Source organism: Camelus ferus, chromosome 1, assembly GCF_009834535.1.
Source record: "Camelus ferus isolate YT-003-E chromosome 1, BCGSAC_Cfer_1.0, whole genome shotgun sequence".
NCBI classification, from domain to species: Eukaryota; Metazoa; Chordata; class Mammalia; order Artiodactyla; family Camelidae; genus Camelus; species Camelus ferus.
This window is the reverse complement of record NC_045696.1, coordinates 15,926,553-15,950,011: the sequence shown is the minus strand read 5'-3', so window position 1 is coordinate 15,950,011 and position 23,459 is coordinate 15,926,553. Positions and strand designations below refer to the sequence as shown.

General features: G+C 36.2%; 1 protein-coding gene across 1 annotated transcript in view; it reads left to right on the top strand.

Annotated features, from left to right (window-relative positions):
- The window catches only part of LOC106729820 (basic proline-rich protein-like), a 100,398-nt gene extending 80,311 nt beyond the window's left edge, over positions 1-20,087 (top strand). The window contains exon 6 of the mRNA XM_032479018.1: positions 19,466-20,087. The gene's annotated coding sequence lies outside the window, so the exon portion shown is untranslated. The remainder of the gene's footprint in view (positions 1-19,465) is intronic.
- Positions 20,088-23,459: the final 3,372 nt, after the last annotated feature.

Genomic DNA, 23,459 nt, shown 5'->3' with positions numbered 1-23,459 from the left:
CTTCTTACAAATCAAAGAACGATTGCCTGAGATCGTTTTCCATTGAACTGAGATTTAATTGGCTGACAGAAATCCTTGCTTAAGATGAAAGAACATTCTTTTCTCGCTCAAAGCTGGTGAGCCTGATACTGTTTATGATTCAGGTGATTGTTAAGCACCACTGGCTGGTGACCTGTGACTCTTCAGGCACTTGTCCCCTTTGGGAAGGAAGAGGGTGCTCCTTTTTGCTCTGCTCAGCTGCATCTTCCTTTGAAGCACATGCTCTGCATCCCGAGTGCATCACCGACAGTTTCCTTATTATACAGGGCAGGCGGGTCAGAGTCATCGGCATCTGTGTGACTGATGAGTCTATTTCATCATAACCTGAATATTCATGTCCTGCACTATTTGAGATTCTAGAACCTTCCTACTCACAAATGCAATAAGAACAACACATATACCTATTTTGCTGTGGGAGAAAATAACCTCACATCACACTCCCATCATTCTTGTTGCCGAAAAATGATTTCCAGTGTCGATCACTCCACAGAAGGTAAAGAGTTATCTGAACTTTTAAACAACAGAAAATAATCTACAAACATTCCACATAGCAACGGAAGCAAGAGGAGGTGATTCAGTTAGTCTTGGAAGACACCCTTTAATTTATCTCCAGAGCAATATTGAGAAAGAAGACAGATTCTCCTCATTCTAACTTTTCAATGTGAGGTGAGGGTATTTGCGATCGCAAGCCTTAAAGTCACAGACAGTGGCCACCACGTGTCTCCGTCTAGCTCTTTGCACAGGAATCCCTGCTTTTTAAAGGGAGCTATGTGGGGGCTGGGCCACAGCTGCATCACTCTCATTAGACCAGAACTCTCACAGCCAGGGAATACCGGCACCTAAAACACAAGAGGGAGTGAGCACGAGCAATGCTTCTGAGGCTGTTCTCAAAACACATCATTATCTGGCTTTTCTGTTTCAGTAATTTGTAAGCAGGCTGCCTCCTCTATAAACAGACCAGCAGGAAAGCAGAAAGCCGTGTGGCTGACTGAATCTCTCCTGCCTGGGACTTGGGAGACAACATCAATTTTAATGAACTGAAATGGGGAGATGTCTTTGAGGGAATGCCATTTGGTACATGACCATTGGAAAAGCCTGGGTTTCTTTAAGGGATGTGGAGAGATACCCATTTCATGACACTTACTTGCCTGGCATCCCCCTGAGCAATGTTAGCTATTGGTTTTTAACAAATGTTTCCAGCAAGAATTGGGAATAGAAACGTGACCAGGAGCTCAGTATTGTTATTCATTGCTCTGTCCTGCTATGTGCATTACTTATTTCACACCTGATTATGGTGAAGGTCCCAGGCTGAACCTAAGCCGTGCTCATCCTAGGATTCCTCTATATTTGGGAATGTCTTGAATCCTGAAGGACCCTTTGTGGGTAGTAGAATCCCAGTGTCGCATGTCTCTGTGACGGGTACTCTGGATGGGCCAGTTGTCCTTATCCCAGACCCTATGAGAAGGATTACAGTAAAAGAGAGAATATGGGTAAAAGAACTGTCTAAAACCTCCAGAAGGTATTTAATGCACAAAAGCATTGCTTTGAGGATTTTATTGCAGAGTAAGCCTGAGAGGAGGGTAAAGAGCACGTGATGTGGAGGGGTCAGCAGACACACAGTCCCAACACAGAACAAAATGAGATGATGGAGCATCAGGCCAGACCTGCCTGGACCTGGCTATAAGGGAAACTGGGAAGGCCAGCAGCCACACTGTGTGGGCACTGACACCCTTGGTGTCGCCGTGAACAGCACTGTGCTCCTTAGACAGGGGCTGCGTGGCTGCCAGGCAGCTTTTCTGTGTTTTGTCTATAACCAGCGATTCTCAGCTAGTGGCAGTTTTTCCTGCTGGGGACATCCGGCATAGTCCAGAGACCTTTTTTAGTTATTGCAACTTGGGAGGATGTGATGGGGGATAAGGGAGTGTTGCTATTGCTGTCTGGCGGGTGGAGGCCAGGGATGTTGCTCTGCATCCCACAATACTCAGGACAGTCCCTGCCTCCCCTGCAAAACAAGGAATTATCCAGTTCAAAATGTCAGTAGCACCAAAATCCATGACTAACTCTCATTTACAACTATATCACTATAGTGGGTTTGAGCAAGAAAGGAGAAACATGGAGGCATTTCTGGGCAAATGAGGTGATCCATTCCACAGACACATCTGAAACATCCCGATGGGGACCCTGGAGCTTTGTGAGAGGCTGCAAAGGGACAGTTCTTCCCAAAAAGAGGGGTGTGGAACCAAATAACTGAAAACATGCCGGTGCATATAAACACCTCCTGCATGCCCAGCTTTGTTCAGATTTAAACTTTATTAGCATCTAATTTTTAGTGCAATAGTCACGGTCCCTTTTGTAAGCTTCTAAAGAGCTGTACCTTATCCTGAAATTCACAAATACCCGATGATGTGAAACGTTGCCAGGTGCTCGGCCGTTTCGTTCCTTTTTAAATTCATCAGCATTTGTTGACTGAACCTTACGTGGCAGGCATTCTAGACATAAGGGAGACAGGAATAAGACAGACTCAGCTGAGGTCTCCCTGAAATTAAATTCTAGTGGGAGAAGTTGACTATAAATGAATAAATATTCAAGTAACTAATTGCTATTGTTTGAATGGATCTGTAGGAGAAGATACACAGTATTATGAAAATATGTAAGGGAGATCCTAACCCAGTTTTGGCCTTCAAAGAGAGTCGTCCCTGATGGAGGGGTGCCCTCGCTCAGGCTGCCTGGACTTCCTTACAGCATGGCAACTGGGTCTAAGAGCAGACCCCCAGAGACCAAGGCTGAAGTGCATGAGTTTTATCGTCTAACCTTACAAGTCACATTGCGTCACTTCTGCCATACTCTTGGATAAGACAGTCACAAGGATGCAGCCAGTTTCAAAGAAAGGGTGACATAGGCACTCCGACTTCATGTGAGCGATGGCATGATCATATGATAAGAAAAGCGAGAAAGATGGGGGATGCTGTTGCAGTCATCTTTGGAAAATACAGCTGGCTGTAAGTAAAACAAGAGGAAATCAGTACCAATTTCGGTTTAAATCACTTGTCTTTTTTGAACAGGAGATAAAACTAAAGAAATCTAGAGCTCATATAAAGGAAGCTCCAAATGTAAAGTTAAATCAATAAAAAGTGATCAGTGAGTGAAAAGTGATAGATTCTAGGAAGCTTGGCTGGTGAATGCAATAATAATTTATTAATCTTAGTCTTAGGTTCATATTTTAGATTCTTTGGAAAATTGTTTAGGTCCATGTAGGCCCCATATATATAGGTCCACTTGACATCTCATAGTTACCAGTAAAATGCTTTAAGACTGGAGTAGTTTTGTAAAAACTAAAGGTTTTGTTGCTGAAGAGATGCTGTGTTTTGTGTGTGTGTGTGCATGTGCCTGTTCTTAAGCTCTTGTCCAACAGAACTTTTTTTCTTGTTAGAAAAGTCTATTTCTGTTGGGAAAAAAGCTGCCCAAGATTAGTATATATAAAAAGACACTATGGTATTGGTCGGTCATTGACAAAGCTCTCTGCTGTGGAGCACACCTTGCTTTGATGTCATCTCTCCATTTATGGGAATGAAAACTTCTTAATCTTGAGCAAACAAAGTGGAGGGCTCTGGAGAGCTGCATGGATTCTCTTGAAGAATTGGAGGGAAAGCAGCATATTCTAGAAGAATGTACTCTGTATTTTACCTGAGATCAGTGGTTTATGAAACTTTATGATCATTAAAATCATAATTTTCAATTGAACTGTTGCCCACTCTTAAGAAATTAGAATTTCAGAGGTTGAGCCAATAGTCCAGTAAAATTATTACTGCTTATTTTGCAGACCGTGCTATCTTTTTCAACATTAAATTGTAGACGTTTCTTAGATGATGTTATGGGGTTGACTTATGTGTTGAGTTTATAGTAAAGTTCTTCAGTGACAGCCCTTGACTGAAGCAATTTTCATAATTATATTGACCTGAGAAAATGTCCTTGTCAGAGACACTGCCAGTATGGCACAGAATACAAATATTTTTCATCATGGGAAGGCTGGGGACGAGGCCAGTGTGGTCTGCAGAAGGTAGGAAATGTTTTTTCCAGATGACCTGGAGGTTTTTTCTTGTTAAACAACTGTTGAAGGTCAGGTTCCCGGAAAGCAGATTCTGAAGCAGAGGTTTGTGGTAGGAGATTTACTGGCGGGTGTTCTTGGGATCAATAATTCTGGGAGAATGAAGGAAGGAGGACTGAGCAGGGGGTGAGGTTGAACTTTAATGCAGTTCCAACAAAGGCCTCAGCTGATCCCATGGGGTGCAGTGGAGCTGGGATGGTCCCAGAGTGTCCCAGATAGAGGCAAAGAGGTCGGGGCCTTAGATCTCAATATTAAGCATCATTGGATGTGCACCGACCCAGAGGAGGCGGCAGAAATTTGGGTAAGGTGACTCTTTATATACAAACAACCCCTGCAGAGAGGCTCAGCTGAAAACTCTCAGCAGTCACTACCTGCAGCGGCTGGGGAATACTTGTCTCAGTTCTGGAGGGGGCGCTCCATGGCATCTGCCATAAAATTTTAATTTTAATTAATTTAATTTATTCTATTTTTAAATTTTTGAATATATATATTTTTATTGAAATATTGTCAGTTTACAATGTTGTGTAAGTTTCTGAGGTACAGCATAATTTGAGCTACTGAGGGACACACCATGATCACCGCAAAACCTGTCAAATGTAGGTGATGAGGGAAACTTGATTTTAGGGAATAAACTGCCATTCAAAATCCAACATAATCAAGCCCAAGATCCAGCATACTAGTTCTCATCCCCAGGTGATACTGATTAATTACATCACAATGAAATGGTAGATTTGTACATTAGCCAGAAGTTTCTGAGTAAGGTGCTCCAAGTTTCTGCAGGTTTGCAACAGTTCTCATACTTAATTGTGAGCACAAGAGGAACATGAATGCATTCTGGATGATTTTTATTAATAACCATAAAGATAGTTCAAATCATCAAACATGTTTGTTTTCAAGGCCAAATCCTTAGGGACTAGAGCTGAATGGCGGGGTTGTAAGTGTACTGTTTTACATCTGGATAGGAAACTGCAACCTGCCATCTCAAGAGGGGCCTTGCAGGTGTCTCCTAGGAAAGGACTGGTTCACATCCTGTGGGAACCAAACACTAGCTGGGCATTAATGATAGCATGGCCCAATTATAGAATCTCATCCATGGGGAGGCATTATATAGTAGTTAAAACACATAGATTCTGCTGGGTTCAGAACACAGCTCTACCATTCTTTTGCTTGGTTCTCTTGGGGAAATTAAGTTCTGTGTTACTCAGTTTTCCCATCTCTAAAATGGGTATAATAATAATAGTACTAGAGTTCTAAAGATTAAATGAGTAATATATATGCATGGCTGGTAGTAAGTTTTTATAGGTGTTTCTATTGTAGTATTCAGTTGGGTTTTTTTTTTTTTTTTTAAGAAAAACATGAGCTTTTTTCTGTATTAAATTATTACACCAGGGGTGTACCTTTGCTGTATGGAAAAGAACGAAATCAAATAATGTTGATTGTAATGAGTCAGTATCTTTGAATTACCTTATGGTTGACATTTGAAGATTCTCCTCAACTCTCTCCATATAGATTATGAAAAGACTTAAAAGAAAAGCAATCTTACTCTAGATCTTTTAAAGAGAGTGATACTGGGAATTTATTTTTAAGAAAAATCTATGTGTCATGCATCTTTGGTATATTATCTCACTGAATCTTCATACCAACCCTGTGAGGTTGGTGCTGTAATTTCCTCCTTTCTACATCTGGAGGAAAACAAGAGGTTATGTGTAGAAACAGGAGCAGAGTTTGGGATGAAAGCAAGTCAGTGTGATGCCATTGCAGGGCTGGGGCGCGGGTCCGGTGGGGTGGTTTCTCCCTGAGATGCAACTGAGGATTGGATGGTGTGTGCAGAACACAGATGGTTAGAGTCCTTTCCTCACTGTGACCAGATGTAAAGGTGTATCTCGTGAGGTGAATTCATAACAGCAGAACCATTAGCTTTGCCTTCTCTGAGACCATTTGTCTTTGGGCTACACAGTTATTTCAGTAGAGCAAAAAGCATGAAGACTCATGTAATTACTAAATTATTTGGCATATGTCTTGCTGAGAATATAAGACAAAGGTATCCTTGCAAAATGGTAGCTTTCTTTTCTTTCTTTCCCTCCCTCCCTCCCTTCCTCCGTCTCTTTCTTTCTTCCTTCCTTCTTCTTCTTCTTTCTTTCTTCTTTCTTTCTTCTTTCTTTCTTTCTTTCTTTCTTTCTTTCTTTCTTTCCTTTATTTCTTTCTTTCTTTCTTTCTTTCTTTCTTTCTTTCTTTCTTTCTTTCTTTCTTTCTTTCTTTCTTTCTTTCTTTCTTTCTTTTCTTTCTTCCTTCCTTCCTTCCTTCCTTCCTTCCTTCCTTCCTTCCTTCCTTCCTTCCTTCCTTCCTTCCTTTCTTCCTTCCTTTCTTCCTTTCTTTTCTTTCCTGGTTAAAGGTTAAATTATATAAGCAAGAAAAAGATGTTAATGTTTGCCAGAGGTCACTGGGAATCAATATATTTTTATTTCAAGACAACTCGCATTGTAGTTTGGTCATGGATATTTGGAGAGGGAAGAGGAAATAGCTAAAGGAAAATAACTTTGATGGTGAAAATTGTCTTCTTGAAGGCCTGTTTCTAATTTTTTTATGCTACAGAATATTATGTTGATTTAAGAAATTAGTTTTGCATTTTTAAAAACTATAATTTGGAACAGAGCCACATTTAGATCAGACGGTAAGAGAAATATGTGGTATGTGGTTTTGAAATTTCTAAAATCTTACATTTGAACAGTTCTTCTTACAGTTGTTCAGTTAACATACTTTTTTTTTTCTATAAGTAAATTGGCTTGTGATCTTTCTTCTGTTCCAGGAAAGCTCAAAGCTATCCCTGAGGACTAAATCTTGAAAGAAAGAGGAGCAAAATTTCTTTTTGTGAATTTGTGAAGAAGAGCACTCAATTATTTAAAAATATACTGATCTAGAAATCATGAAAAAAATAAAATGTATGTTGTATTTTAAAAGTTAAAGTGACCTAGTGGATATGCATGGTCTTTGCTTTAAATAAACTGAAGAAAATCAAGTAGAAGATGACACATTATAATTAAAATACGGGAGGGAAATAACCATGAATCAATCAGGATAAGATGATAAATCAAAAGAAGAAAGAAATGAAAAGGTCTTTTTGTGTATATATAACCCTTTTTAAAAAGAACTATGTGACTAGAAGAGAAAAACAGTGAAACATTAAGTGGGAGTATGTGGAAAAGAACAATTCTAGATCAAAAATAGTATATACGCACAGTAGGTGTCTGAGCTTTCCATGGCAGGTGTAATGATAGCAGTGTCTCTCTAGTGGTTCCTTTGAAAACAAGATTAATGGAAAACATTGCAAACAAAACTTTACCCTTTCTCAAGCCAATAAAAATGTGAGACAGTTTTTCTTCTAAGTTGTTTAGCACTATGACCAGATGGTTAAAGAAGATCAATTTTAAGAGCTGATTTGCAAGTTTTAGAGGAAACTGCTGTTGGTTTTCAGGTTGGTGTGCTTCACAGTGCACATTTGCACATGAAAAATGCTTCCATAATATTGTAGTTCATTTACTGGGCCAAGAGCTTGAATATATATTGTGGCTTTATGGTGCCAAAATAACCAGTTGATCTGATAAAATTACAAGTAAATTTGGGGGTGGGGGAGAAAGTAGTAATAAGTCAGTTATATATCAACATGCAGAGGAAATAAACTATTTTCTTACTCCCCAACTCTCCTCAGCTTTTCAACTGGTTGAATTTACATTGTGCAGAGAAAACGTGATGGTATTAGTACTTGATTATTGATTAATCCTGTTAAAAAGAGCAAGTTACTTGTGACTTAAATTGACTTTGAAAACTGCCAGTAAAATCCTTGAAAAATAATAGACCTATATAAAAATAGTTTGAGTACACACACATACAAAATTTAACCAATATTTTGATACCCATTCTATCAAGGTGTCTTGTTAAAAGAGTGAAATAATGATTCAATTCTCTAATCGTTTTTTAAAAATGATTGACTGACCAATTAAGTAAAATATATCTTCCACGCTGCATACTTGATTAAATGGATCTGTTATTTGAATGAAGGAACGGATTTTTCCGGTTAATACTATCCAAGTGGATTATTAGGCAGGCAAGCCTCTATTGTTTAAATGTGACTATATCTCCAGTGGATGATATTGTTGCTTCTCCAGCATCAGTTCATCCCTTCTTAATGATAGAGGAGCCACTAATCCAGATAAATGGCATGAGCTCTAGCTTTAGAACCGGACTCTGATTGGCCTGGCCCATAGTGCAGTTCCGTCTCCCTGTTTACAATGATTGGCCCAGATTGGTTCAGATTGGTTCACATGAGATGAGTTGTTCCAATCAGAGTGAAGCCCATGGCATTTATTCAAAGCTTGGGAGAACAGAAGTTCTCTCTCCTTCTGAGTGGTGTAGTGTCTTGATGTGAGGCCTGGAGCTGTTATAGATACTTTGCTACCATGAGGAAAGCCGGTTTCAGGATAAAGCTGACACACCAGGGTGGTAAATATCCATGAATTACAGACAACTATAAGCATACCTTGGAGACAGTGTGGATTCAGTTCCAGATCACCACAATGAAGCAAATATCATGATAATTCAAGGCACATAAATTTTTGGTTCCCCAGTGCATAGAAAAGTTATGTTTATATTATACTGTAGTTTATTAAATGTGCAATAGCATTATGTCTAAAAACAATGAACATGCCTTAATTAAAAATATTATATTGCTAAAAAAAAAAGCTAACCATCGTCTGAGCCTTCAATGAATTGCAATCTTTTTGCAATAGTGATCAAAGATCACTGATCACAGATTACCACAACAAATACAACAATGAAAAAGTTTGAACTCTTGTGAGAATTACCAAAATGTGACCCAGAGACATGAAGTAAGAAAATGCTGTTGGAAAAATAGTGCTGATAAACTTGCTCAATGCATGGTTGGCCGCCAACTTTCAATTGTAAAAACATAGTACCTGTAAAGTGCAATGAAGTGAGGTGCAATAAAGAGGTATGTTTGTGGACTGGAGTCCTTATCAAACCTTACCAGGAGCCTAAACGTTCTCTGGACTAAGCCAGTATATTTCAGTTTAAGCCAGTTTGTGTTGGCTCCTCTGTTACTCGCAAATGCAATTATCCCAAGAGATCCAACAACTCAGCAGCACCAAGGCCAAGGACTCTTAGCGGTCTTGGATCTGCTCTTCCCCACACACAAACACCTATCAGATACTTCTTATCTTTTCCAAAGCTGTGTCTAACTTGTGGTTTGGGATTTAAAGAGGATTAATATAAGGATGAGGTAAGTTCTCCATACTTAGATATCTTAGCTTTGGAAAGCCTTCAAATATTTGGATCCACAAAGTTTATTTACTTTAACTTTTTATTTTGAAATGATTATAGGCTTCTAGGAAGTTGTAAAAATAGTGCATAGAATCCTTTCAACCCTTCACCCGGCTTCCTATGGTGAGTGAAATCTTATATAACTGTAGAACATTATTAAAACAAGAAAATTGACGTAAGTTAACACATAACCGAACAATGTTTATTTATTTTTTTTACCTTGAGAGAAGCTTTTAAGTTCTCTTGCCTCAGAGAGTTTTTCTGGAAAACTCAAATAAATTATTGTTTGCAACTTTACTGCATAACTTTGTTGATATGAGCCTTCCAAACCATTGTAAGAAAATTCTTACAAGTTTAAAGGAAAGCTGAGTTATTGGTAACTAAATGGTGCATTGTTACTGTAGCTGGTATATTCATTTTAGTAGGTTAAATGCATGATGCAATATAGTTATATTTATTTAGTTTCTACGTGCTTGTCATAGGACTTTCTGTGTGACCTCAGACGAGACTTCTCTTGGCTCCTGGATTTTATCATCTGTAAAGTGGGTAATACAATAATATGCTCCCTTCAAGATGAAATAAGAAAATGAGTAGAAAGCAATTAGCTCAATGCTTAGTACACAGCAGGTACTTAATACCTGGTAGAATCTATTATTATTATCAATATCACTTATGTATAGATATATGTATGTGTATATACATATACATACGTATATGTTGCATGCATATATGCCATATATATGTATGTGTATATATGTATATCAATATGTACATTCACAGAGAAGTATATCCATTTATAGGGTTCAGTGTATTATTTAAATATTTAAACAAATATGTTGTTATAGGTGTAGCTTTGTTTTTTGACATATTGTTAAGCACATCTGTAATTTATTTGAATCCATAACTTTGGAGAAAATACAAGCCATGATTATGTTTTTCTTGTGAAAAAACTTGATCCATTTTTCGTGAAAGTTGTGGGAAGTGTTTATATCAGACATCAAATCTCTAGCAAATTGCCAGGTGCATTACTAAAATACCAGTCCTGGTGTTTACACTCCCATAGGCAAAGATAAGTGTACTCCTAGGTAACAATGACTGAAGCTCTTCAGATTGAGCTTATGTTCTACTGGTTTGCAGGATAACTGAGTCTTTTCATGAAGAGACTCAACAAACTAAAGATGGTCTCATGTTTTTGCTTCATGTGCCTCTAACTCAGTGCTTCTCAAAGCGTGGTCAGTAGAACCCTCCCACGCTGATGTCACATGGTGATTTTCAAGGACCTAATCTAGATTTCTAAATGATTTCTGAGGGAGATGGGCAATAAATATGCTTTTTTACATCTATCTCATCAGATTCCTATGTACATAAGAGTTGAAGAATGCCTCCCTGGTGCCAAATATCTACTCTCCTTAAAATAAAAACATAAAGAGTTCTAAAGTAACACAAGAATGAATGACACCACAAGTACTAATAAAAGAAAAAGCAATGAGACAAAAGAGATAGTACAGGATAAAACTGGAAAAGAAATGTATAAGAATACAAAAAAAATTACTATTCAACATCTCAAGATAAAATCATCTTAGAATGAGTTCACCTAGATATATTGCTATTTCTAAAAAATTTAATTTAAAATTTAAAATTAGCATACAATAAAATTGACTGTTTTTGGTGTACAGGTTTATAAATTTTAACACATGATAGATTTGTCTTATCACAACATAATCAAGGATAAGACCAGTTTCACCATCCTAAAAAACTCCCTTTTGGTATCCCTTTATACCCTTCCCTCCCTTGCTTCCTCCCAATCCTTAGTAAATATTGATCTCTTTTATGTCACTATAATTTATCTAGTTTTAAAGAAAGTCATATAAATAGAATCATACAGTATATATAAACTTTTGGGACTGACTTTTTTCACTAGTCATAATGTCTTTGAGATTCATCCAAGTTGTGTGATATACATACATTGATAATGTTTATTGCTGAGTAGTTTTCCATTCTGTGGATGTTTCACAGTTTGTTTATTCATCTATCTGTTGAAGGACATTTGGATTGTTCTCAGTTTTTGGTTGACTACCAGAAGGTCTGCTATAAATATTCATATACAGATTTTTGTGTGAACATAAGTTTTGATTTCTCTTGTGTAAATTCCCAGGAATGAAACTGCTTGAGCACATGGTAAGTATATATAACTTTATAAGAACTGCCAAGCTGTTTACCATTTTTCACTCCAACAGTATACAAGAGTTATAGATGTTCTGTATCCTTGTCAGCACTTGGTATTGTCAGTGTTGTTTATTTTAGCCATTCTAACAAGTGTATGGCAATACCTTCTAGTGGTTTTAATTTACATTTCCCTAGTGGCTAATTATCATCTTTTCTTGTGCTTACAAATCATCTGTATATCCTCCTTAGTGAAATCTTTATTCAAGTCTTTTGACTATTTTAAAGTTAGATTGTTTCCTTATTTGTCAGTTTAGAGATTTCTTTATATATTCTAGATACAAAGCCTTGTCAGATATATGATTTGCTAATATCTTCTCCTGGACTATGGATTATCTTTTCATTTTCTTAATAGTGTCTCTCACAGAGTGAACATTTTTTAATTTGATGAGGTCTGATTTATGATTTTTTTTTGGCAGCATTCATGCTTTTGGTTCTTTGCCTAATTGAAGTTATGAAGAAAATTATTTAAAAGTTTTATAGTTTTACATTTCTATGGAAATCTGTGATTCATTTTGAGTTAATTTTTGTGTGAGGTACGAGGTTTAAATTGAGGTTCACTTTTTTTTGCATATATATGTCCAATTATATCAACCATTTTGAAAAGGCTATTTTTTCCCAATGTAATTGCCTTTGCACTTGTGTAAAAAATCAGCTGGTTCAAGAGAATGAGAACAAAATTCACAGAGTGGGAGAGAATATTTGCAATAGACATATTTGATAAAGGACTCTTATCCAAAATATACAAAGAACTCTTAAAACTTAACAATAAGAAAGTGAAGAATCTGGTTTAAAAAATGGACCAAAGACTTGAACAGACACCTTATCAAAGAAGATGTATAGATGGCAAATATGCATATGAAAAGATGCTCAATATCATATGTTATTAGGGAGTTGCAAATTCTACCAACACTGAGATACCACTACATACCAAAATCAAAAACACTGTAAACACTAAATGTTGGAAAGGATGTAGAGCAACAGAAACTCTCATTTATTGCTGGTAGAAATGTGGAATGATACAGCCATTTGGAAAGACATTTTGGTAGTTTCTTACAAAACTAAAAATACTCTTACTATTACAATCTAGCAGCTATGCTCTTTGGTATTTACCCAAATGAGTTAAAAACTTATGTCCACTCAGAAACATGTCTGTAGATGTTTATAGCAGCTTCATTCATAATTGCCAAAACTTGGAAGCAACCAGGATATCCTTCAGAAGGTGAATGGTTACATAAATTATGGTACTTCTAGAAAGGAAAGTTATTTGATACTAAAATGAAATGAGCTATCAAACCATGAAAAGACATGGAAGAATCTCAAGTGCATATTACCAAGTGAAAGAGGCAATCTGAAAATGTTATTTACTGTATGAGCCCCATTATATGACATTCTAGAAAAGTTATAACTATAGAGATAATAAAAATATCAGTGGTTCCTAGGAGTTATGAGGAGGGAAGGATGAATAGGTGGAACACAGAGGATTTTTATAGGGAAAAAAGAGAAAAAATTAATGGGCCATTTATGTGGAGGTTTAGCTGGACTCCATTCTGTTCCACTGACTTGTGTGTCTATCTCTTCACTAGTACCATACTATAACGTTATAGTAGGTCTAAAATTCAGGATACTTCTAGTTTTATTCTTTTTCAAAATTACTTTGGCTTTGCTTGTCCATATGAATTTTAGAATCAGCTTGTCTACATTTACAAAACAATCCTGCTGGGATTTTGATTGTAATTGTGTTTTATCTGTAGATCCACTTGGAAGAGTTGGCATCTTTTACTATGTTGAGCCTTGCAATCTGTGAACATAGATTTTAATTTTTTTTGCAGCTGTTGTAGCTGTGTATATTTCAATATTGTTCTGGATTGCTTATTGTTTATTGTTAGTAGATGGGACTATGTGATTGAGTTTTGAAAGTTCACCTTGTATCTTGTGACCTTGCTAAATTCACTTATTAGTTCTAGGAGGTGTTTTATTTTGTTTTGTTTTTGTTTTTTGTTCTTTTTTTTTTTTTTTTTTTTTTTTTTTTGTAGATTCCTTGAGATTGTCTATGTAGGGAAATACCATGTTGTCTGTGAGTAGAGATGGTTTTTTTTTTTTCCTTATAGTCTATACGACTTTTTCTCCTCTTATTATTCTGCTTAGGACTGACAGTGTAATACTGAATAGGAGTGATGAGAGTGGGCAACCTTGCATTGTTCCTATTAGGATGAAAGCTTTCAATCTTTCACCATTAAATATTATGTGGATGTAGGTTTTTCACTGATGCCCTTTATCAGACTGAGGAAGTTTCATTCTATTCTAAGTTTGCTGATGGTTTTTATCATGAATGAATGTTGAATTTTATCAAGTGTCTTTTTTTCTGGATCAATTGATATGATCATGTGTTTTTTTCTTTACGCTATTAATGTGGTAGATTGCATTGATTGATTTTCTTTATATATATTTTTTTGAGGGGGGAGGTAGTTTTATTTTATTTATTTATTTATTTATTTATTTATTTATTTATTTATTTATTTACTTACTTACTTACTTACTTACTTACTTACTTAATGGAAGTACTGCCCAGGACCTCGTGCATGCTAAGCATGTGCTCTACCAATTGAGCTATACCCTCCCCCCTTGATCGATTTTCAAATGTTGATCCAGTCTTTCTTTCCTGAGATAAACTCCATTTGGTTAGTGTATATTATTTGTTTTATATTTTGCGGGATTTGATTTGCTAATATTTTGTTGAGGATCTTTTTGTGTCTATTTCATGAGGGTTATTAGTAGTCTGTGGTTTTCTTATTGTCCTTTGTTTGGTTTTGTTATCAGGGTAGTACTGGCCTCTAAAATGAGTTGAGAGGTGTCCTCTCCTCTCTCCTATTTTCTGGAAGAGATTATATTAAATTGCTGTTATTTTTTTCTTGAAACTTTTGATATAATTTACTAGTTAAGCCATGTGGGCTTGTAGATTTTATTTTCAAAAGGATTTTATATAGAAATTCAATTTCTTTAAGAGATACAAGATTATTTAGGTTGTGTATTTCATTTTGACTACGTTTCTCAAGAATTGTTCTATTTTATCTAAGTTATTGCATTTAGGTGCATAGAGTTGTTTTGTAGTACAGTCTTGGATACTTTTAGTATCTTCAGGGTCAGTAATGATATAATTATATGTTCGCTTCCATTACTTGTATTGGTAATTTCTCTCTCTCTCTTTGGTTTGTCATTCTGGCTAGAGGTCTTTTTGAAAATTAAGCTTTTGGTTTCATTGGGGTTTTTTTTTTCTCTCTTTTTTTTCTGTTTCATCTGTTTCTGCTCTCACATTTTTTTTTTTTTTTTGTCCTTTGCTTGCTTTGAATTTGTTTTGCTTTTCTTTCTCTAATTTCTTAAATTGGAAGATTATATTATTAAGCTGTAACTTTCCTTCTTTTGTAATACAGGCAGTTCTTGCTTTGCCTGGTAGAGCTGGACTGCAGAAATGACCAAGTAAGCTGAAATGGTGCAAAATAGCCTTAATAGTCAGAGGAAAAGTTTGATTTTTCCATGACTGCTAACAATTTTTGTAAATACATTAACAACTCTCTTACTGTTGGTTATAAGTATTTGGCAAATCAGAAAAGTAACCCATGAAAATAACACATATAATATATTGTAATTTAAAACATTATAGCTTTTGAGACATGAAATGTTTTATTTGTTTATACAAACTTAATGAAAGTACTTTGAACTTTACATTGTGTGGAGCAAGCATCTTATCTATACGTTGACAATTTGTCTTACTGCTTTCTAAGTATGGATTGGTTTCCAACAGTTTATCCTTTGTGCTCCTAATGTTGTGAACTATTTCCAGCTGTTCCTTTAATGTGAAGTTTTGTCACTGTCATTTCCTTTGGGACGTCTTCATCTTTTTGGTTGCTACCACTTTCCTTGTTTCTGCCAATAAGATCACCTGCACTGAGTTCCTCTGGCTCCATGTCTAGAGCCTCCTGAAGGGCAACACCACCCACATTTGCATGGCCAGCTGTTTCTTCTATAACTCTGTTTATGTCAGGATTCAAATTTAATTTCTCTTCTTTGCTGCACATTCTTCTTTGGTGGCCAGTTTCCTCTTTTAATTATACATTTAAAAATGTCAGATGGATTTTTAAAACTGAGAAATGAGGTTTTGACACAACTACACCTTTTGCTGTCTGTGCATGAACTAAATAATAGATTCCCCCAACTATTGACAGACTTTGAAAGGAGTAATGGTCATTGATCACAATGCTCATCTGTTATTTACATAGTGATTTGTGGACTGAAGGGCTAGAAACAAAGTTTGTACTTTATGCAATTATTCACAGTAAATATATTCTAAAAATCTTTAGTTTTTAGTAACTGAAGTTTGAACAGTGTTGTTGAGGAACTGATATTACTTAGTTAAACTGTGGTAACTGAAATTCATGTATATTGGAATTACTCAAAGCTAGGGCTACCCACGTAAGCATTTATTGCTATAAATTTCCCTCTGAGCACTGCTTTAGCTGCATTCCACAAATTTTGATATATTGTGTTTTCATTTTTGTTCACTTTAAATTGCTGTTGTTTAATTTCTAAGTGTGTGGAGTTTTTCCTGGTACAGTTCTGTTTTTGATTTCTAGTTTAATTCCATTATTTTCAGAGAACATACTTTGTATGATTTAAATTCTTTGAATTTGTTAAGGCTTCTTTTCTAACTCAGTATATAGTCTATTTTTGTATCTGTCCCAGGTGCACTTGAAACAATGTCTATTCTGGTGTTTTGGGGTGGACTGTTTTATAAATGTCACTTAATGACAGTTGGTTGATGTTGAACAGTTCTTTTATAATCTTGCTGACTTTCTACTAATTCTGTTGCTTGCTGAGAAAGCAGTTATTTTTTTACCTTTATTGAGATATAACTGACATATTGTGTAAGTTTAAGGTGTACAATGTGATAATCTGATACACTTGTATATTGTGAAATAATCTCCATCACCTCACATAATTACTTTTTTCTTCTTTTGGTGATAAGAACACTTAAGACTTACTCTCTTAGCAATTTTCAAGAATATAATACAGTACTGTTCTCTATAGGCACCATGCTATACCTTAGATCTCCACAACTTATTCATCTTATAACTGAAAGTTTTTACTCTTTGACTAATACCACCCCATGTCCCCATCCTCCAGCCCCTGGCAACTACCATTCTGCTTAAGAGAGGAGTTTTGAAATTTCCAAATATACCTGCAGATTTGTCTGTTTCTTCTTTCAGTTCTGTCAGTTTTTCTTTAAAGTGCTATTTTAACAACTATACAAAGTAGGTATTATCCTCATTTTATACATGACCAAACTGCTAAATGGAGTTAAGTAAGTTTTTCAAGTTCATACACCTTGAATGGGAGAGGCAGGATTTAAACCTGAGTATTTTGGTTTCAGAACCCACAGAACTGCCATATCATCTGGTCCCTAGAGGACAGGGCAGTAATATTATAGTATTCTTACCTTGAGAATCCTTAGAATATAAAACCATTGTGAAAATGAAGGCCAATATATTACGTGGTGTATGTGTTTGTATATGCACATATCCCATAATTTTTGCTCAGAGCAACTCCAGAATTTGGTTAAGGACTTTTTGATGGTTCCATAATGGGAAAAAGATCCCGTCACACATTAGGACATTCTAACACTTTGCTGTTTACTTTTAGGCTTCACTTTGATCTCTTTGCACATAGATGAGTGTACAAGAAGCATGAGGCAACCATCAGGTATTGAATGCCACCTCTGAGAAAGGTCACAAGATTATAGTCTTATGATTTTAATAAGCACACTCTAAGCTAGCAACATTTTCCTTTCATTATGATCTCTTTGTAAAGTGGATCTTTCTTTGCACAATATTCCATCTTTTTGAGCTTAAGAACTATTGTACACCAGTAGTCAAAATTATTATTTTATTCTTTCATGCCTTATTTCTTTCCCACTCTTCTTCAAATGTTGTCTTCTGTAAAACTGGTCTGAAAAGAAGGTTAGGCAAATCAAATTGTTGAGTGTTGTAATATTCTGAAAATTGAAACTAACTTTGCTGGTTATAGAATGTACAAAAGGTATTTCCCATTATAGAAGTATGATTTTCTTATTCTGCAGTAAAAAAAACCTGAAATATTTTCAATTTTGTATTCTTCAAATAACTTGAAAATTCTACTCTTTTAATACATGATGTGAAATGTCTTAAGGAAGGATTAAAACTTTGGATAGGTAAATGTTTCGGGGAAAGTGTGCTCACAAAAGGTAGATATTCTTCAATCATTCCTTGTAGAATTCCTGTTCCTTTCTAGATATTGACAAATAAAAAAATGATAGCTAGCTCCTTTGTAGCATTTATATTGCTTTGACGTTTTATTTTCTTTTTGAATAAAGATTAAGATTTCTGAGACAGAATTTTTTCCATCATCTGAACTTTAGTGTGTGTTTTATACCTATTCTTCTAACTCTCTCTTAAGCTATTTTATTGTATTATTTGTTGGAATTTTAAAGAGTTGCTTTAGTTTAAAGACACACAATGTCATGGTAGGAGAGTTTTGAGAGATTGTTTGAGTTATGCAACTTATTATTTTAATAGACATTTAGGAAAAGAAATCTTGGTACATATTCATATGTACACAAAATAGGAGTTCTAATATTTTATGTGTTCAGTAAATATAATAATGCTGGAAAATGGATAACAATGGTAGTCCCAGTTAGAGTGACCTTCCATCATAGCTACACAGGCTGCAAGGACAGTCTGTTTGCATGGCCTCAAAGAACCTCTCTTACCTACCACACCACTGCTAAACCCTGAGCCCCAGTGTTTTCCTCAGTGTCATTATAATCCAGTGAAGTCAAAGATGAAGTTATAACCATAAAAAAATCACGCCTATATATATATTGATAGATCTGACTACAATAAAAATAGCTGGATTCTATGTAATTTTCCATTTGTACCAAAGAGACAAAGGTGGAAAGTAATGATAGGTGACTGAGAGAGACAGCTTATCTGGTCTACAGTTCTGTTTTAATATAAATCGTAGGTTGCTAATAATAGACACATCATTTCTTAGTGTAGATTTATCCTCTTTCTAATGTTTTCATCAGGGCTTTCAGCAAACATGCTCTTCTTCACTTGATTTCCCAGGATACTCTGGTTCAGTGGCTTCCTCACATAATATGAATTATTTAAATTAGTAAGAATTATTAAGGAGTAAGCCACCTTGATATTTTCCCTTAGTTCTCAGAATAATACACATAATGTCCCCCTGTTTTAAAGAGAAGATGGAAGATGTGGTTATTCAATTGAACAGCTCACCCAGATAATGTTACAGGACAGTCAGTCAATAAGGTTTTAAAAAAAATACATAGGAGTACAAATTCTATCATTTCCATTGACCGGTTTTAAATCACCAATTATTAACTGAAAGTATTTTAATTCTCCCTCTCTCTTTCTCTCTCTAATAACTTGTTTTCTGGCAGTGGTTGGAAAAATCAGAACAAAGTAGAATCATATACATGCAGATTTAAACAATGAACAAAGTTGAGGCAACCTTTGCATGCTTACGTAGGTCAGAGTATGCTAACATTATGCTCTATACTAGAAACACAAAAATGACTAAGGAAAGATTTCTGTTCCAGAGGAGTTGGGGAGGTGGGGACATGGGAAGACAGATATATAAGCAATTAATTTGATAACTGTAGATGTATCAAGTTGCGTGGAAACACAGAGGAATTAATTGTTTATCCAGGCTGGATAGCTGGGAAGGAGAAAGAAGAAGCATCATACTGAAAAGCACAGAAGTCTGCATGTTTTATATTGTTGATCTGAGGATGGCAAATCATCCAGTGTGCCTGCCTGCAAAATAGCGTGTGGAAAAGAGAGATGGATGAAGACCCAAGTGATGAACTGTGAAGACCCTGGAGGCCAGGCTCAGGGGTCCTTGCTTTATGGAAAGGATAAGACGTAAAAAGAAAAGTGGTCAAGAAAATTTATCACTGAAGCTCTCTCTCACTGGTGAGTAGACTTATAAATTGGTTTTGATAAAAATACTGAATTTGATTAACAAAAATACATTAGTCAAAAATATCTACTTGATATGAAATATTTACTGACAAATGTTTACATCAAATCTTGTTTTATACTGGACTACATGGCTTTTCATTATTTACCCCCAACCCCTGCAGAATAATTTACTTTCTACTTTCAAGAAGATAAAGGTTTATTTAAAAAATACTAACAAATTTACTTTTCCTGACTGACCAGTTTTGTGACATTTGCACATGAAAAGTGAAATGAAATAAAATGTTTGGCCACAACAAAATATTTTTTCCACATTTAGCTTTTGATAGGAAATTGACATGGATTATTCAACAATTATATACAAAGTTGAGGCAGCAAGATATTCATGGGGAAAAAAGTCTCTTTATCAAGAAATGTTAAGCTCTTAAGGGAAATGAACTAATGTTCCAAAACCATAACTTCGTCCTAAAGAGAATTTGAAGAATGTCAATTTTTCCATAATGAAGTTATCCATAATTTTAACTACTTCATTAAAAGATTTCCCATGATTAGGAAACATGAGAGAATTTAGAACAAGATAAACTGTGAAGTTTCCAGAAAGAAAAAAAAAAAGTGCTTTCCTAGATATTTGAAAACTCTTGTGTGCACAGGCCAAGCTTTAGAGGGAAATTTATTCAAATACTTAAAGTGGTAAGTAATCCTCCCATGAAAATATGTTTCATTCCAAAAAACATCACTGTTCTTGTGGAAGTTTGGAACAAGATTAAGTACATTTTAATTTAAGACAGAAATATTTTGATTGAACAACCAAATCCTCTCTCCTTTAAAAAAAAAAAAAGATGGTGGGAGGGAGAAGAAAAATGTTCAATATATCAGAACAAAGTAAAGTCAAAGACCACAAAGATTTATGTATAAAAGGAAAATCTTCAGCATTCTTTTTGCAGCTGTAAGGAGTGCTAATATGAATTTGGACCTTTGCCAATGTGCTTGCCATCGGCAGTGGTGCTCTGTGTTTAGACATGTGTGCCGATGGGTAGGATTCATTGACTGTTACATCAAGGGTCACACCTCACGCACCCAGCAAGTAAGTGCAAGCCTCGCACGGAAATAAAACACAATCACACTCAGAAACTACTTCCTAGGTATCTGGTCTGTCTTAGTTTGTGTCCTGGGCAGAAAGCTTCACTACAGAACTCCACTGTCAACCCAGACCTGGTAACCTTCCTTTCAACAACAATTTGGTGCCTTCTGTGCTTTGGGTGTTGAGGAAAAAGCTGTAAACAGCACACACAAGGCTCCTTCCCTCAGATAATTTATAAGAGACATTAATGAAATTGTACAGAAAGAAATAAGGTAATTACAGATTGTGACTATTGCTATGAAGAAAATCAACAAAGTGATGATTAAGAAAGTAATCAGGGCAGAGGCTGCTTTAGAGAAAGTAGTGAGGAGTCAGTAAAAAGTTACAGCTGAGTCAAAGACCTAAGGATGAGACTGTGCTAGACATCTAAAAAGCCCTTAGGAGAAGAATTCCAGGGCAAGGGCAAAGCCCCTGAAGGGGAAAGGACCTTTCATTTATTCAGTATATATTATGAGCATTTTCTAAATGCCAAGCTCAATGTCAAATGTAAAATTCATGTCCTTGACCTAACAAGGCATTTTGGAGAAGTAGAGGAGACACATGTATACATTCTATTACTTAGGTTTAAGTGAGTCATTGGTGAGTTAAGAGGGTGACAGTTGGACTGAGAGGTACAGGAAAATGATACATTTTATCTGGATTAAGGGGAGAGAGGAAAGGCAGCCAACTAGGAAAGAGTTAAAAATATTTACAGCCTAAATGTCCATCAACAGATGACTGGATAAAGAAGATGTAGTATATTTCTACAATGGAATACTATTCAGCCATAAAACGACAACATAACACCATGTGCAGCAACATGGATGTCCCTGAAGAATGTCATTCTAAGTGAAGTAAGCCAGAAAGAGAAAGAAAAATACCATATGAGATCGCTCATATGTGGAATCTAAAAAAAAAAAAAAAACATAAATGCAAAACAGAAACAGATTCATAGACATAGAATACAAACTTGTGGTTGCCAAGGGGGAGGTGGGTGGGAAGGGACAGACTGGGATTTCGAAATCTGTAGATACTGACAGGCATATGTAGAATAGATAAACAAGATTATACTGCATAGCACAGGGAAGTGTATACAAGATCTTGTGGTAGCTCACAGCAAAAAAAAATGTGACAATGAGTATATGTATGTTCATGTATAGCTGAAAAATTGTGCTCTACACTGGAAATTGACACAACACTATAAAATGACTATAACTCAAAAAAAAAAAAAAATTGGCGTGCTACCAGCTGGTGCTGTTTGTTTGAACCAGCCAAGCAGTAGGCAGGTTGAGTAATTGTTTTCTGTAGCTTCGTTAAGACCACAAAGAAACAACATAATGACCAGTCATATATTTAAACTGTCTGACGATATCCATGACAACAGGTACAGTTTGCCCCGAGTTCACCATTTCGGAGAGACTTTTGCTCAGATACATTTTGGTAGAACTGACAGTCAAGGAAGACCTAAGCAAAATAGCACATAGCAAAGAAACTCATGACTTGATAGGAAACGCCTGGCCCAGTCAGGACACATTATTTGGCCATGTTCTGCGACTATGGGATGGCATTGATGTCACTTATGTTTCAACTTAGCTTCTGTAGCTCTCTGTCGTTTGAGATAGCTTGAACTTGAATCAGATGAAATTGTCTAGACTCCCCTTCCCAATGGTGGCTGAAGACAAGGAGACTGACTAGCACATAAGGCTCCCAGGGAGAAGCATGACTAACATTTTCCCCTATCTTTTTTTTGTCTCAGAGACCGATTTTGCTGAAGAAATTCAGAAAATGGCTAATTTTATCATTTAGAGAATTCTGATCCTTCTCCTCATCTAGCTTTTCCCAGTGAGAACCCTTAAGCACACAGGCATTTGTGTGAGTCACCAACTTTACTGAAGACACAGGTAATGGAAAGGGAGGTTACACCTCAGCTTTTTACAGCTGATTATCTGTGGAGTTGAATATTCAACTTTCTGTTTCTGTGGAGTCTCTCGGGCATTTCCATCAACTCAGATTCTAAGCTTTTGCACCATTTCTTGTCTCTGTTCTCTTCGTCCTTTTCTACTGCTCCCACTAACTCCAACAAAATGCTGCAAAAATGCTTGCCAACGTTACTGTCAGTCAGGCTTGGCACTACCAGGGCGGGTGATTGCTGGGATGATGTGACTCAAAAGGCTTGCCTGCCCCAGAGTATTTCTGTTACCGCTCAGACAAGAGCATTTGCAGTCCTCACCATTTCAGCATTCTTTTTTCTTACTCATGACCTCTGCAAGGGCTTTGTTAATCTGAGTCTGTTGCCTGAAAGAAGAAAACCCCATAACCAATTTTAATGCCTCATCAGCCATTACATTTTTTATTTTAAAGAGCAATGTAGTTCTCCAAATTGGTTGAAGACTGAGGACAGACAAGGAGAGGAGTGGGAGGGTCACACAGCTCGAGCTACTTCTAGGAAGGCAGTACGATCTATTTTGAGTTAACCTGGAAAGCTGGGATGAGAGTGAGAGTGTATTCAGATACTGGGCAGGGGGCTTTGCAGCAGAGAGTAGAAGGAGGAATTCCAAAGAAGGTTAGATTTTTGCACATGTGTGTGTTATGCACAGTGCAG